This window comes from Schistocerca nitens, chromosome 8 (assembly GCF_023898315.1).
Source record: "Schistocerca nitens isolate TAMUIC-IGC-003100 chromosome 8, iqSchNite1.1, whole genome shotgun sequence".
In the NCBI taxonomy this organism is placed as follows: Eukaryota; Metazoa; Arthropoda; class Insecta; order Orthoptera; family Acrididae; genus Schistocerca; species Schistocerca nitens.
In genome coordinates, this window is record NC_064621.1 from 511,669,349 (window position 1) to 511,686,839 (window position 17,491).

Consider the following 17,491-nt stretch of genomic DNA (forward strand, 5'->3'; position numbering starts at 1 on the left):
CGGTACTCACAGCTTTACTTCTGCCAGTACCTCGTCTCCTACCTTCCAAACTTTACAGAAGCTCTCCTGCGAACCTTGCAGAACTAGCACTCCTGAAAGAAAGGATATTGCGGGGACATGGCTTAGCCACAGCCTGGGGGATGTTTCCAGAATGAGATCTTCACTCTGCAGTGGAGTGTGCGCTGATATGAAACTTCCTGGCAGATTAAAACTGTGTGCCCGACCAAGACTCGAACTCGGGACCTTTGCCTTTCGCGGGCAAGTGCTCTACCAACTGAGCTACCGAAGCACGACTCACGCCCGGTACTCACACCTTTACTTCTGCCAGTACCTCGTCACCTACCTTCCAAACTTTACAGAAGCTCTCCTGCGAACCTTGCAGAACTTGCACTCCTGAAAGAAAGGATATTGCGGAGACATGGCTTAGCCACAGCCTGGGGGATGTTTCCAGAATGAGATCTTCACTCTGCAGTGGAGTGTGCGCTGATATGAAACTTCCTGGCAGAGTAAAACTGTGTGCCCAACCGAGACTCGAACTCGGGACCTTTGCCTTTCGTGGGCAAGTGCTCTACCAACTGAGCTACCGAAGCACGACTCACGCCCGGTACTCACAGCTTTTCTTCTGCCAGTACCTCGTCTCCTACCTTCCAAACTTTACAGAAGCTCTCCTGCGAACCTTGCAGAACTAGCACTCCTGAAAGAAAGGATATTGCGGAGACATGGCTTAGCCACAGCCTGGGGGATGTTTCCAGAATGAGATCTTCACTCTGCAGCGGAGTGTGCGCTGATATGAAACTTCCTGGCAGATTAAAACTGTGTATCCGACCGAGACTCGAACTCGGGACCTTTGCCTTTCGCGGGCAAGTGCTCCACCAACTGAGCTACCGAAGCACGACTCACGCCCGGTACTCACAGCTTTACTTCTGCCAGTACCTCGTCTCCTACTTTCCAAACTTTACAGAAGCTCTCCTGCGAACCTTGCAGAACTAGCACTCCTGAAAGAAAGGATATTGCAGAGACATGGCTTAGCCACAGCCTGGTGGATGTTTCCAGAATGAGATCTTCACTCTGCAGCGGAGTGTGCGCTGATATGAAACTTCCTGGCAGATTAAAACTGTGTGCCTGACCGAGACTCAAACTCGGGACCTTTGCCTTTCGCGGGCAAGTGCTCTACCAGCTGAGCTACCGAAGCACGACTCACGCCTGGTACTCACAGCTTTACTTCTGCCAGTACCTCGTCTCCTACCTTCCAAACTTTACAGAAGGTCTCCTGCGAACCTAGCAGAACTAGCACTCCTGAAAGAAAGGATATTGCGGAGACATGGCTTAGCCACAGCCTGGGGGATGTTTCCAGAATGAGATCTTCACTCTGCAGCGGAGTGTGCGCTGATATGAAACTTCCTGGCAGGTTAAAACTGTGTGCCTGACCGAGACTCGAACTCGGGACCTTTGCCTTTCGCGGGCAAGTGCTCTACCAACTGAGCTACCGAAGCACGACTCACGCCCGGTACTCACAGCTTTACTTCTGCCAGTACCTCGTTCCTACCTTCCAAACTTTACAGAAGCTCTCCTGCGAACCTTGCAGAACTAGCACTCCTGAAGGAAAGGATATTGCGGAGACATGGCTTAGCCACAGCCTGCGGGATGTTTCCAGAATGAGGTCTTCACTCTGCAGCGGAGTGTGCGCTGATATGAAACTTCCTGGCAGATTAAAACTGTGTGCCCGACCGAGACTCGAACTCGGGACCTTTGCCTTTCGCGGGCAAGTGCTCTACCAACTGAGCTACCGAAGCACGACTCACGCCCGGTACTCACAGCTTTACTTCTGCCAGTACCTCATCTCCTACCTTCCAGGAGAGCTTCTGTAAAGTTTGGAAGGTAGGAGACGAGGTACTGGCAGAAGTAAAGCTGTGAGTACCGGGCGTGAGTCGTGCTTCGGTAGCTCAGTTGGTAGAGCACTTGCCCGCGAAAGGCAAAGGTCCCAAGTTCGAGTCTCGGTCGGGCACACAGTTTTAATCTGCCAGGAAGTTTCATATCAGCGCACACTCCGCTGCAGAGGGAAGATCTCATTCTGGAAACATCCCCCAGGCTGTGGCTAAGCCATGTCTCCGCAATATCCTTTCTTTCAGGAGTGCTAGTTCTGCAAGTTTCGCAGGAGAGCTTCTGTAAAGTTTGGAAGGTAGGAGACGAGGTACTGGCAGAAGTAAAGCTGTGAGTACCGGGCGTGAGTTGTGTTTCGGTGGCTCAGTTGGTAGAGCACTTGCCCGCGAAAGGTAAAGGTCCCGAGTTCGAGTCTTGGTCGGGCACACAGTTTTAATCTGGCAGGAAGTTTCATATCAGCGCACACTCCGCTGCAGAGGGAAGATCTCATTCTGGAAACATCCCCCAGGCTGTGGCTAAGCCATGTCTCCGCAATATCCTTTCTTTCAGGAGTGCTAGTTCTGCAAGTTTCGCAGGAGAGCTTCTGTAAAGTTTGGAAGGTAGGAGACGAGGTACTGGCAGAAGTAAAGCTGTGAGTACCGGGCGTGAGTCGTGCTTCGGTAGCTCAGTTGGTAGAGCACTTGCCCGCGAAAGGCAAAGGTCCCGAGTTCGAGTCTCGGTCGGGCACACAGTTTTAATCTGCCAGGAAGTTTCATATCAGCGCACACTCCGCTGCAGAGTGAAGATCTCATTCTGGAAACATCCCCCAGCTGTGGCTAAGCCATGTCTCCGCAATATCCTTTCTTTCAGGAGTGCTAGTTCTGCAAGGTTCGCAGGAGAGCTTCTGTAAAGTTTGGAAGGTAGGAGACGAGGTACTGGCAGAAGTAAAGCTGTGAGTACCGGGCGTGAGTTGTGCTTCGGTAGCTCAGTTGGTAGAGCACTTGCCCGCGAAAGGCAAAGGTCCCGAGTTCGAGTCTCGGTCGGGCACACAGTTTTAATCTGCCAGGAAGTTTCATATCAGCGCACACTCCGCTGCAGAGTGAAGATCTCATTCTGGAAACATCCCCCAGGCTGTGGCTAAGCCATGTCTCCGCAATATCCTTTCTTTCAGGAGTGCTAGTTCTGCAAGGTTCGCAGGAGAGCTTCTGTAAAGTTTGGAAGGTAGGAGACGAGGTACTGGCAGAAGTAAAGCTGTGAGTACCGGGCGTGAGTCGTGCTTCGGTAGCTCAGTTGGTAGAGCACTTGCCCGCGAAAGGCAAAGGTCCCGAGTTCGCGTCTCGGTCGGGCACACAGTTTTAATCTGCCAGGAAGTTTCATATCAGCGCACACTCCGCTGCAGAGTGGAGATCTCATTCTGGAAACATCCGCCAGGCTGTGGCTAAGCCATGTCTCCACAATATCCTTTCTTTCAGGAGTTCTAGTTCTGCAAGTTTCCCAGGAGAGCTTCTGTAAAGTTTGGAAGGTAGGAGACAAGGTACTGGCAGAAGTAAAGCTGTGAGTACACGGCCGTGAGTCGTGCTACGGTAGCTCAGTTGGTAGAGCACTTGCCCGCGAAAGGCAAAGGTCCCGAGTTCGAGTCTCGGTCGGGCACACAGTTTTAATCTGCCAGGAAGTTTCATATCAGCGCACACTCCGCTGCAGAGTGAAGATCTCATTCTGGAAACATCCCCCAGGCTGTGGCTAAGCCATGTCTCCGCAATATCCTTTCTTTCAGGAGTGCTAGTTCTGCAAGGTTCGCAGGAGAGCTTCTGTAAAGTTTGGAAGGTAGGAGACGAGGTACTGGCAGAAGTAAAGCTGTGAGTACCGGGCGTGAGTCGTGCTTCGGTAGCTCAGTTGGTAGAGCACTTGCCCGCGAAAGGCAAAGGTCCCGAGTTCGAGTCTCGGTCGGGCACACAGTTTTAATCTGCCAGGAAGTTTCATATCAGCGCACACTCCGCTGCAGAGTGAAGATCTCATTCAGGTCTGTATGTGTCAGTTTTCTGTACACAGAATGGCCAAGTCATCCATCGTTTGAACAATGTATCCAGGAAAGTTAACTTTGTGTGCTTCTCCAACTTCACAGTAAAGCTTATGTTAGGATGTACATCATTCAAATGGTCAACAAACTGATGCAGTGTCTCACTGATATGTGGCCAGATTAAAAACATATCACCTACATACTGATGAAGCAGGATGGATGGAAAGGAGCACTGTTCAACAGTCGTTATTCAAAATCTTCCATGGCTGCTGACAATGGTGTACCCATGGCTGTCTAATCACACCAATTTCCACCCTAAAGAAAGTAAGTAGTCTTTAAAGTGTGCGAAAATAATTTCAAAATTTCAGGGGAGAATGAGTGACGAACAATTTTAATGTATTTCCACTGGTACCTTTGTGAACAGGGAGTCTGTGTCGAGGTTGACCATGACTTCGTTTCAGCCTATCCTCATCTGCTTTATGATGTCAACATTATTATGAAAAGGAAAGACTGCTAATCACTGTAAAACTGGCATGCTGATGGCTTGTTGAGTTGCAGATAGGCAAAATGCAAATACTGCTACAAATTGAGCTTTCAAACAAGACCTCCTTCAGAAAAGCAAACACACACATTCACAAAAGCAGGCACATCACACACATGTGACCACTGTCTCTGTTTGCTGCAGCCAGAATGCAAGTCTCATGTTGAATGGAAGCAGCAATGCAGAGTCTACATCTACATCTACATCTACATTCATACTCCGCAAGCCACCCAACGATGTGTGGCGGAGGGCACTTTACGTGCCACTGTCATTACCTCCCTTTCCTCTTCCAGTCGCGTATGGTTCGCAGGAAGAACGACTGTCTGAAAGCCTCCGTGCGCGCTCTAATCTCTCTAATTTTACATTCGTGATCTCCTCGGGAGGTATAAGTAGGGGGAAGCAATATACTCGATACCTCATCCAGAAACGCACCCTCTCGAAACCTGGTGAGCAAGCTACACCGCGATGCAGAGCGCCTCTCTTGCAGAGTCTGCCACTTGAGTTTATTAAACATCTCCGTAACGCTATCACGGTTACCAAATAACCCTGTGACGAAACGCGCCGCTCTTCTTTGGATCTTCTCTATCTCCTCCGTCAACCCGATCTGGTACGGATCCCACACTGATGAGCAATACTCAAGTATAGGTCGAACGAGTGTTTTGTAAGCCACCTCCTTTGTTGCTGGACTACATTTTCTAAGCACTCTCCCAATGAATCTCAACCTGGTACCCGCCTTACCAACAATTAATTTTATATGATCATTCCACTTCAAATCGTTCCGCACGCATACTCCCAGATATTTGACAGAAGTAACTGCTACCAGTGTTTGTTCCGCTATCATATAATCATACAATAAAGGATCCTTCTTTCTATGTATTCGCAATACATTACATTTGTCTATGTTAAGGGACAGTTGCCACTCCCTGCACCAAGTACCTATCCGCTGCAGATCTTCCTGCATTTCGCTACAATTTTCTAATGCTGCAACTTCTCTGTATACTACAGCATCATCCGCGAAAAGCCGCATGGAACTTCCGACACTATCTACTAGGTCATTTATATATATTGTGAAAAGCAATGGTCCCATAACACTCCCCTGTGGCACGCCAGAGGTTACCTTAACATCTGTAGACGTCTCTCCATTGATAACAACATGCTGTGTTCTGTTTGCTAAAAAATCTTCAATCCAGCCACACAGCTGGTCTGATATTCCGTAGGCTCTTACTTTGTTTATCAGGCGACAGTGCGGAACTGTATCGAACGCCTTCCGGAAGTCAAGAAAAATAGCATCTACCTGGGAGCCTGTATCTAATATTTTCTGGGTCTCATGAACAAATAACGCGAGTTGGGTCTCACACGATCGCTGTTTCCGGAATCCATGTTGATTCCTACATAGTAGATTCTGGGTTTCCAAAAACGACATGATACTTGAGCAAAAAACATGTTCTAAAATTCTACAACAGATCGACGTCAGAGATATAGGTCTATAGTTTTGCGCATCTGCTCGACGACCCTTCTTGAAGACTGGGACTACCTGTGCTCTTTTCCAATCATTTGGAACCCTCCGTTCCTCTAGAGACTTGCGGTACACGGCTGTTAGAAGGGGGGCAAGTTCTTTCGCGTACTCTGTGTAGAATCGAATTGGTATCCCGTCAGGTCCAGTGGACTATCCTCTGTTGAGTGATTCCAGTTGCTTTTCTATTCCTTGGACACTTATTTCGATGTCAGCCATTTTTTCGTTTGTGCGAGGATTTAGAGAAGGAACTGTAGTGCGGTCTTCCTCTGTGAAACAGCTTTGGAAAAAGGTGTTTAGTATTTCAGCTTTATGCGTGTTATCCTCTGTTTCAATGCCATCATCATCCCGGAGTGTCTGGATATGCTGTTTCGAGCCACTTACTGATTTAACGTAAGACCAGAACTTCCTAGGATTTTCTGTCAAGTCTGTACATAGAATTTTACTTTCGAATTCACTGAACGCTTCTCGCATAGCCCTCCTTACGCTAACTTTGACATCGCTTAGCTTCTGTTTGTCTGAGAGGTTTTGGCTGCGTTTAAACTTGGAGTGAAGCTCTCTTTGCTTTCGCAGTAGTTTCCTAACTTTGTTGTTGTACCACGGTGGGTTTTTCCCGTCCCTCACAGTTTTACTCGGCACGTACCTGTCTAAAACGCATTTTACGATTGCCTTGAACTTTTTCCATAAACACTCAACATTGTCAGTGTCGGAACAGAAATTTTCGTTTTGATCTGTTAGGTGGTCTGAAATCTGCCTTCTATTACTCTTGCTAAACAGATAAACCTTCCTCCCTTTTTTTATATTCCTATTAACTTCCATATTCAGGGATGCTACAACGGCCTTATGATCACTGATTCCCTGTTCTGCACTTACAGAGTCGAAAAGTTCGGGTCTGTTTGTTATCAGTAGGTCCAAGATGTTATCTCCACGAGTCGGTTCTCTGTTTAATTGCTCGAGGTAATTTTCGGATAGTGCACTCAGTATAATGTCACTCGATGCTCTGTCCCTACCACCCGTCCTAAACAGGAGCAGGAAGGGGGAGAGATATGATGGTATTGGTTCGGGTGGGGGGGGGGGGGGGGGGAAGAAGAGCACTGGCTGGCTGAGTGTTCAGGGAGTACAGGGCAGCAGGACAAGGCTGCCAGTCATAGCATCAGGAGTCTGTGGTGAGAGAAGGGTGGAGGGGGGAGGGGGGGGGGGATCAAGAGTGGAAAATGAGAGGAGAAGGGAAGGGGAATGATTAGTGGGTGTGTTGACAGAGCAGCACACAATGTGAGGGGACATGCATTGGGAGGAGATGATACAACAGAAGGGCAAAAACTGTTAAGTGGGGGGTCTTGAGGCCAGGATAATTTCAGGAGTGGGGAATACATTGTAATGATAACTCCTATCTGTGCAGTTCAGGAAGTTGGTAATGGAGGGGAGGATACAAACGGTCTAGGTTGTGAAGCAGCCATTAAAATCAAGAGTGTTATGCTCAGCTGCATGTTGTGCCAGAGGGTGGTTCACTCTGCTCTTTGGTACAGCTTGGCAGTAGTCATTCATCGTGGTGGACAGCTGGTTGGTAGCCATACCAGTATAGAAAGCTGTGCCGCAATTGCGTCAGAGCTGGTGTATGTCAGGGCTGATTTCAGAGGTGCCCCAGCTTATGATTGGTAGGATAAGCCTGTAACAGGACTGAAATAGGAAGTGGTAGGTTGGTGGTTTGGGCAGATCTTGCAACTGGGTTTTCTACATTGATACAACGAATGTGGAAAGGGGTTGGGATTAGGTGTGGCATATGGATGAACTGGGATGTTGTGAAGGTTGGGTGGGAAATGGAACACCACTTTAGGAGGGGTGGGAAGGATCTTGGGTAGGATGTCCCTCACATCAGGGCATGGAAATAGAAAATCAAAGCCCTGACAAAGAATGTGGTTCAGTTGTTCCAGTTTCAGAGTGGTATTGGGTTATGAATGGGGCACTCCTTTGTACCTGTTTTTCCCCAAAGGATGTGTGTGTTTCCTTTTCTGAAGAAGGCTCTGGCTGAAAGCTCACTGATTAACAGTTTTTTTTGTGCCTCTCTGCAACTCAATATGTCATCTTTATGGTGAGTAGCAATATATTATTTTCATAATATTGTTGATATTACAACTAGACTTCCCATTGCTATGATATGAACAAGCATTTTTGAGTTATTAATATGATGTCTCCAGATGGTATCTTTGTGTAATTTAGACAGACCATATAACCTCAATAGCCTACATGCTCTTGGCTTAAATTAGCACTCATGTCTTCCTACCAAGTGAAAATGTGGGATCCGATAATCTGCAGTACTGATGATAACCATAGCACTCCTCTGTCAGTTTGCAGGACAATTAACTCTTCATCCTTCTCCAACAATTTCAGTCCTTGTTCCACCACACCACTCTGTCCATTTTGGACTTAAGGGACTTGTCTGTCGCTAAAATCTGGCTCGTAGCAAGCCTGATCTCATTGCTGCTTCTTGAGGAAGATACCACAACACCTGTTCTGCATCACTGATAATCTCAGCCAGTGGCAGTTTTTATGGAGCTGGAGCAAAGTCAGTCCTTTATTGAGAACCAAAATGGTGGCTTCGTCAAGTTCCTTGTTGGTGAAGTTGATGACAGTGCAGCAAACGCTACTATAGCCGACACTTCCTTTTTCACTGTTAAGGTGCTCATATTTATCAGCCTGTTTCGCCATTGTCTTGTTGAAATTAGCTCATTCATGTGCAACTGAAGTCATGTCTCCCAATTTTGAGTTCCTAGGTGAGAGAGCTGCAAAACAGAAGGTGTGGCAAATAAATAAGAAGTAAGCATTAGAGTCAAGTTCACACCTAATATAATGTGTCCTTTCCTTGACAATAGTATGGGTTGTCTTTGAAGAAATTCTGTTCACTGTGGCAGTCCAGATGTGGTGTTTTATGACTGCAAATTTCAGTATAACGTCCTTGACATGACAGCATTGTAGAAAAGTCAGATTACTCAGCAGCTGTGACTGTTCCAGGTGCAGCTTTCCCAACTGATGAATGCTGCATGCTATGTCATTCCCACAGAGGATATTAATATGGCTACAAAGGCTTTTTCAATGGAGTTCTTGCATAAAATTTTGCCAAGTTCTCAATGAAAGCCTATATCATCACCTCCAGGGCCTAAATCTGGCAGTCATGAAATTAGTGAGGATCACACTTTTAGGCCTAGATGGCGGCATCCAATTGAGTGGATTATACCATGATGACAACTTGAAAAATACTGAGGTGGTGCTCTAACATTTTTGACGATAAGAGTGTGTGAAGTGTATATGCAAACTTCACACTTCTCTTATACGAGTCGACTTACTTGGTGTATACAGCCAATCTTCTTCTCTGGATAGCCGGCTTCTGGACATTTTTGACGATTAAGAGTGTGTGTGACAGTGGAAGGCAGAGTTTACATGGAAATTCTCAAAACACCACATATCCTCCTCTTCAGATTGGACACGTGATATTTTATACATAATCATTATGTACATAACATCACTCACAACAACATTTCATATCATAACAATATACTTTTCACATACATGTTTCTAAATACCTCTTTCACTTCAACAACAATATTTTTTTTTTTTTTTTTCTCTCTCTAGAACAATCTTTAGCTGAGCGTTCCTTCATTCTGTTATTATTTCACCTCGACATCAATATCTTAACATTTTTTCATGTTTTTAGTCATCTTTTATAATATTGAAGAACTGTGAGGACTCTTTCCTTATTTCCAATTGTAAATTGCAGGCAGGTGTTCATGACACCTGAGTATTCTATTATTTATATCCTTTGTACTACCTTTTCTTGGTATGTACTAGTTTCATTATCTGTTGTAGTTTGGAGGAACTCTGGGCAAAATGAAAGTGTTCTTTTGACACTCATGAACTTACATAAAACATAATAATGCTCATTGTGCATAGAATTCAAACTTTACAGAATAATCCCTACAAAATTTTGTGACTTGTCGTGACATTGACCCTTTTCCCTAGGATCAGTACCTGCCCCATGCTTGTGGGTTGACCATATGAGAGCACATCCTCTTTCCATTTTTGGGTAGGTACGCCCCATTATAAAACACTCCTATTTTTTCAGGTCACAGGTCTTTCCTATCTCCAAATAGGTACGCCTGTCCCATATACTTAGGAAATTCTGGGTATGCCACCCTTATCCTGTCTGAGTAGGTCTCATGGTTCATTACCCCAGTATACATTCCTATGTATACTATAATTAAGTATTTTCTGGTAAAGTTACAAATCTATTCTACACTTCACATATTCTTCTTAATACTTCATCTAATCCCTAGAGTTCTCCTCTACTTACCAACTTCTATACTTCCAGTAGGTACCATGTCTGTATACACTATTCAATAGATAATTTGATTACTTAGGCTATTCGAATCCCACTATCCTACAATTGATCACTTTATCAGAGTATTTATTATACTGACTTTTTTCTAAGATGACTACCATGACCAATTCCACTCTTGCTTGTGGTTTTTTTTCCCCTTCTTATGTGTATATGTGTATTCAATGTAGAATCATCCTAGTTTTTAGATATACATATATATCTGTGTGTGTGTGTGTGTGTTGAAAGATAAGATGTAGGTTATTAGAAACCACGGAAAGCAGAAAGGACTTCTTTGATAGAAGTGGATGAATATGGAAAGAGGGAAAAATAGATAGGTCCTCAAATGAGAAGTAAGAAGGGAAATAAATGGAAATGGTTGCTAAGATCGAAGAAGAGAAAGAAGATAGCTCCAAAGACAGAAAAACATTCCCACCCACTTTCCCCCAGGATCCCTACCTCGCAGATGCTTCAGTGGGACACTGGAGGAGGTTTGGTGTTAAATCATCTCCTACAGAACGGACATTCCCACCTTCACTTTCGAGGTCCCGAAGGAAATCTTAGCAACCCTATGGGAATGGCAAGTGAGGAAGAAGCAGGCACACTTGTTTGTGAGGGTTGTTCGAAATGTGTGATGTGTGTTTTGTGTTAGTCATGATTTATGTGTTCTTGTAAACCATGCTTTATCCACAATACCCACCCCTTTCAAAACTGATACAAACCCTACCATCTACATCACATCACATAAAAGGTATAAAATATTCTACACAAAATATAAAATTATACACTAAAGTCTAACAGTCATTCTGTTCGTCACATTATATTATATTTTCCACAAACATAAATTCTTATTCCGTTTATTTCATGTCTAGAGATCACTTTTTCTTATTCTGTGATCCTCCTAAGTTGTAGTCATATCCAGTTTTCTAGGAGATAAGATTATAGGATAGTTTACAATTTTAGTAATAGATTACAGAATAGTTTAAGATCTGAAGGGAATTCGGTGTGGGAAAACTAGTTTGGAAGAAACACCGAAAACAACTCAGGATCTGACGGTCGTCCTTGGGGGATATATGACTCTGCCCAGGTCCCATGGATCTGATATTAAATTTTCTTGTGCACTGGCAGACCAGTATTTCTCTTTAAACTTCTTTTGAAAGTCTCCCCACTGTAAATCAGTCACCCACACGTTCCTGATGTTACTCTCTTTGTAACTTTTCTTTCTATAATTTCTTAGACTTGTTCTTCCAAACTACTTACATTTATGATATCAGAGTTTGCTATTTTCTCTTTAAAGCTTCTTTCTACATTATCCACTTGTGTACTTACACCTGTAATTTACGATTGGATTATCGGCATTAACTTATCTTGCTTTTCAACACTCTCTTTTAAAGCACACAATCTCTGCTTTACAGCATCAAACTTAACATTGCATACATTTTCAAATGACCCTGACTTTTCATTGATTTCTGAGCTTGAGCTCGATTATGAGCTTTCCATCAATATCAAATTTTAACTTTTTTGTACATCTTGTAATTGATCATTCTGTTTCAGACTAAAGTCAGTGAACAGTTTATTTACACGAATGTCCAATGAATTGGTTAATTCTTTCTTTAAGTCTAATTTCAAATCCTCTACTTTACTATTTAAGGTGTTAAATTCAGTCTTTAAAGCCTCCATGCCTTTGCATAGATTGCTAAATTCTCTGCTTTGTGAGTCCATCTTGGCATTAACAAACCTAGATTTGCCACCTGACTATTTAAGACTTTCCTTTGAGCATTGAAAGTTGCACTCTGGGCATCTAGTTTAGAATTTAATTGCAGACTCTGAGCATTTACAGCTTCATTTAATTGAGTCTTTACTGAGTCTAACTTATGATTCTGAGCTTTGATTAGATTTACTAACTCAGACCAGTCAGGCCCTTCTTTAATGTTCTCATAGCCATGGCTTGTTCTGATGTCTTTCTAACTTGCTGATTGGGATCCATGATTTTACAAGCTTTAGACCTTGTGAGCATTTAAAAATTACCTTTAAGTATAATAACTACATTAATAAAGTTCATTAAATAGTTTTATCACTTCTTGCTAAAGTACTTAAATTCTGTTTTGCACTCACCCGGCATAGAACCGGGGCTGCATCGATGAGTGGATGTGTAACCACCACCGGTGAACAGCAACTGGTGCCTGCAGCATCGGATGTTGGTTTCTGCGTCCACATCCCTGCAATGTGTGTGAGATTCGTATACTCCCTTCTTAATCAGAGTGATCTCGGCATATATCTTCTTAAAGAAATGCACTGGAATCTTCTTCACTATTTCTCAATTCAAATTTTTTCTTTTTTGAATACTCAGTCATGTTCCGAAGTCTCAGAGCAAAATCTTTATTGCATTTGGTTTGGTTGCTATGGCAACATACAACATACACCTTTCTCGTTTTTGGTTTCAAAATTCCCGTTTTTCAAGTCCTGTCATGGTCACCACATTCTAACATTTTTGACGACTAAAGTGTGTGAAGTGTATGTGCAAACTTCCCACTTCTCTTATACGAGTCGACTTACTTGGTGTATACAGCCGATCTTCTTCTCTGGATAGCCAGCTTCTGCAATCTCTACAAACTTCTTCTCCGAAGAATGATACTAGTTACAGGAACTTTAAAGACTCTCTCACCACTTGCGAAATAATTCGATACTCGAAGAATACTTTTCAATAACTATTGGTATATTTGAGCTTCATAAGAACAAAATTCACACTTTGCACATAAACATTTAACTTCTTGCAACTTGTATCATCTCACATTAGAAACAGATTTAAGTCCATTAAGAAAAGAGTTCGCTTTACGACCATGTCTCTACTGCAGACATATCGTAAAATATGTCTTGCCTTCAGCAAGTCCAAGATAAGAGTTTTTCACAATTCTGAATCTCAATTGTTCTTTTGTCACTAACATTACAAACAGCACAGAAGTTCCTTGGTTCTTCCGTGTGCTTTCACTACAACTTCCATGGATCGCCCGACAAGTACTTGTCGGTGCCGTTCAACCGCCACGTCGACCTTTCGCTCACAACTGATTTCACACCTGCACACACAGACACGTGACACACAGTAGGTAGGGTTCCTTTCTCCCACTCACATCTAAAATATTGTGTGTTTGAGATGGTGGAAGGCGGAGTGGTTCTAGAATTTATGCAGAAATTCTCAAAACACTACAGTGCAGACTGGTTGCATTTACAAATTTTCTTTTTTGCTCCAATAATTAATGTGGCATCCTTTGTAAATCACTAAAAACTGTGAAGTTATGCATTAACATCACGTGGTGAGAGTATAGAATAGCTCGACATGGCCTGAAAGTGGGGAGTCAGACTGTGAATTCATGGGAGCACAGACTATGTTAGCAGTAATAGTGAAAGCCTATGTTAAGATATTGTACCAAAATACCATCAGAACTATCAAGAACTAAAGTAATGTAAAGACAATGGGGGTAGCAAAATTAAGTACTGCAATCAGGGTATGTGTTTGTAATTAAGCAGTTAGCAATTATTAGATGTATATATTTTGAGACTGTGTTAGTGATTAATATCTGGCACCATCAAGATTATAAATTTGGTGGGAATGATTGCCAATAAATGACAATGCAGTGTGCCAGTGTATTTAATTAATGTGCACACCTCATAATATTCCAATGCACTTCCACTACTTAGAACTTTAAATTCACAGTTGGCATAGACAAGGAGGAGGAGGAAATTGGCATGGTAAAGAACACACAAAACGAAAATTTTTCAGGTGGTAGGTAGAAACTATTGATTCACATCTGTATTTAAAACAAAATAAGGAAAATAAAATTTAAAAAAAACTTTGTAAAAGTCAGCACATAGGTATACATACATATCAATGTGCAATGTGAATGTAAAATGCGCCATTCCATATCTGTATGCAAATGATCCACGGAAATGAAACAACCTAATAAAAAATAAATCTTGGAATATTACTCAATAAATTTTTTTATAAATATCAGACATGTTAAATTTCATAAATTCTGCTTTGTATTTAAAATGCAGTTGGTGATCTTTTTAAAATTGCTGCAGACAATAGCTTCAAAACTGAAACGTAGTTACCAGAGGTGTGTTTTATACTTGCTTGCTTGTTCAATGCAAATCTCAGATGCTTAAGCACCGGTTCTATTAAAAGTACCCTTAATACATTATGAAGTAGGTCATTTAATGCAGGTATGCAAAACTGGAGCCTTATAAAGCCAAAGCCACAGGCCTCACAATATTTTTAAAGTACTTTCTCACAATATCTTGCGTATAAAATTGATGTTTTCAAGGTCAGACATATGTTAAAGCAGGCCTGCCTTGAATGAAGTATTGTGGAAATCATAAACTTATTAGATATGTGGTGTATCAAACCTAGAAAAATTTGATGCCAACTTATTTTTGCTCTGAATTTTCATGTGTGTATAATTTGAGAAACTTTGAGCTTATTCCGGTGGAGGTAATATTGAGCATTGATTGAATTTAACATTGCATCTCAAGCCTGGAACATTATCCCACTGTTATTGTGTGTGGTGCATGTAAATCTACATGGCAAGTGAACTATGGATGAGTATTTTAATCAATGTTAGATGAAAAGTTGTTTATCGGCTAGTGCTATTATGACATACATCATAAGATTGAATCGTTTTTGAGCACTCTCTGTCATGCTACACTTATTCATACAACATATGTGCTTGCAAAGCTGTATTCATCAAATATGTGGGTTGTGAGGGTGTAATCAAGTGCTGATATATAAAGAAAAATAATTCCTTTACACTTTATTATTTGTATGAGTATCACATTGGATGTGAAATAATGTTTGCTGCAGAGTATGTACAATAGGTTGTGTACTGTAAGGATCTGAGAGCTTCAATAGTTCCAAAACAGGAGAGACTGGAGAACCTGCTGCACTTCTGGAATGGGGTCACTGTGGCAGTGATTGTAGGTGAATGTTTCTGATGGCTGAAAGAGTCCTTCTGCCAGGTAATCCTTGTGGTTGAAAACAACAGTGGTGGAGCCTTTGTCCACAGGTAGGATTATAAGGTCGGTATAAGTTTTCAGATGGTGGACTGCAGTTCTTTCAGCAGATGCAAGGTTAGTTTGCATGTTGAGAGATTTGGGGAATGATGGTCAGGAAAGGTTCTAGGTTAAGAAATTCTGGAAAGTTAACATGGGGTATTTGGAGGCAGTGGATGTGGATCATGGTTGGATGGATGAGTGAACTGAGTCATGCAGGGTTCAACACTGGTCTTTGCTTGAGTCTGATTGGTATGATTGGTGTTTCCACCATAGGAAGTGGGAGAAGGAGAGAAGGTCTTCAAGTCCTGCATGATTGAATTTGGAAGTGGGGAAAACAGTGAGGCCTTTGGAAAGGACTGATATTTCTGCAAGGATAAACTTTTGGGAGGAAAGGTTTATGACTGTGTTTTGGGTCTGTTTAAGTTCTGGATTTTGTGTGGTGGTGGGAGGGTGTTTTGGAGGATGGGGTAGATGTAGTAGGTCTGCGAGACAGGGTTTATCAGCTATGAGGGGATGTGGGGGAGGTTTGGAGGTTGTTGCAGAGGTGGTGGACAGTGGCACCAAGGTGGGAGTAGGAAGTGAGCAGGATGGAGAGTTTTTTGAGGTGGCATTGTGCATATTGCTCTAGTTCCTGGAGGTCAAGAGTTTCAGTATGTGTTATGGGACCCAGGAAGTCGGGTTGCATAGCAGGAGAATTTTATGGATGAAGAGAAGGTATTGCAAGGAGGTTTGGGCTTGTTGATATGGTTTTGCAGGACTATGTTGGTAGTCCTAAGGATTGGTGGAATTTGAACAGATGGAGGTCACTGTGGAAGGAAGGTTGGCAGTCAGAGTGGCAGCTTGCATCAGTGCATGTACATGTCTGTTGTCTATTTTTGACAAAAGCCCTGTTGGCCGAAAGCTTATTTTGTGACAATCTTCTTCTTGTGCTTATCTGTGACTCAGCAATTCCACTATATGGTGCATAGTAACTACCCTTTTCCTAATACTATTACATTCCATCCTGTATTTTTCATTGTTTCATTTACATGTGGTATGTACATATATATTTCGAAATGTTTTCTAAGCTAAATTTCATTTAGATTTATTGTTTAGTTTATTATTTTTAATCTGCTGATTCTTCTAAAGTGTGTAGTTTTCATGAAAGTATTACTAATCAAAATACAGTGAAACGCTGTTTTTGCACTTTTAAAGGGACTTCCAAGAAATGGTGTAAAACGTGGAAAAATGTAAAATGTTGGGAATAATGTTTTAAGCTGCAAATATTATGTATAGGAAACCTCCTTGCATTCTCACACTTTGTTTATGATACATGTACACAATGGGCATCAAAATACTTGTCAAGGACTTATTTATTATCTAATAAAAACTGCTGGTGGTAACTGGAACTGGTAACAGTTTGGGAAACAGAAACATCTGACTCACTTTCATACATCATAATCTATGTTTTTTGAAAGCTGTCATTCATTATTTAAATAATGAAACACTGCAACAATTATGTATATTTTAATGAATAGCATGATGTGTTTTGCAAATTTTTTCTCACTGTCAGGTGCGAATATTTACATAAGTGTTTTGTTTGGTGTTTGCATATGTGTTGTTCTGCATCCCCTGCAATATAGTTATCTTTTTGAGGTTATCAGGTACTGTGCCTTCTCAGTTACATAGAAAACCACACACATGCAAACTATCATGTACAAAACACCACACACACAAACTATCACTCACATTGTCTGCTTGTGTGTTGTTGTTGTCTTCAGTCCTGAGACTGGTTTGATGTAGCTCTCCATGCTACTCTATCCTGTGCAAGCTTCTTCATCTCCCAGTACTTACTGCAACCTACATCCTTCTGAATCTGTTTAGTGTATTCATCTCTTGGTCTCCCTCTACGATTTTTACCCTCCACGCTGCCCTCCAATGCTAAATTTTTTAATCCCTTGATGCCTCAGAACATGTCCTACCAACCGGTCCCTCCTTCTTGTCAAGTTGTGCCACAAACTCCTCTTCTTCCCATTTCTATTCAATACCTCCTCATTAGTTATTTGATCTACCCATCTAATCTTCAGCATTCTTCTATAGCACCACATTTCGAAAGCTTCTATTCTCTTCTTGTCCAAACTATTTATCGTCATGTTTGACTTC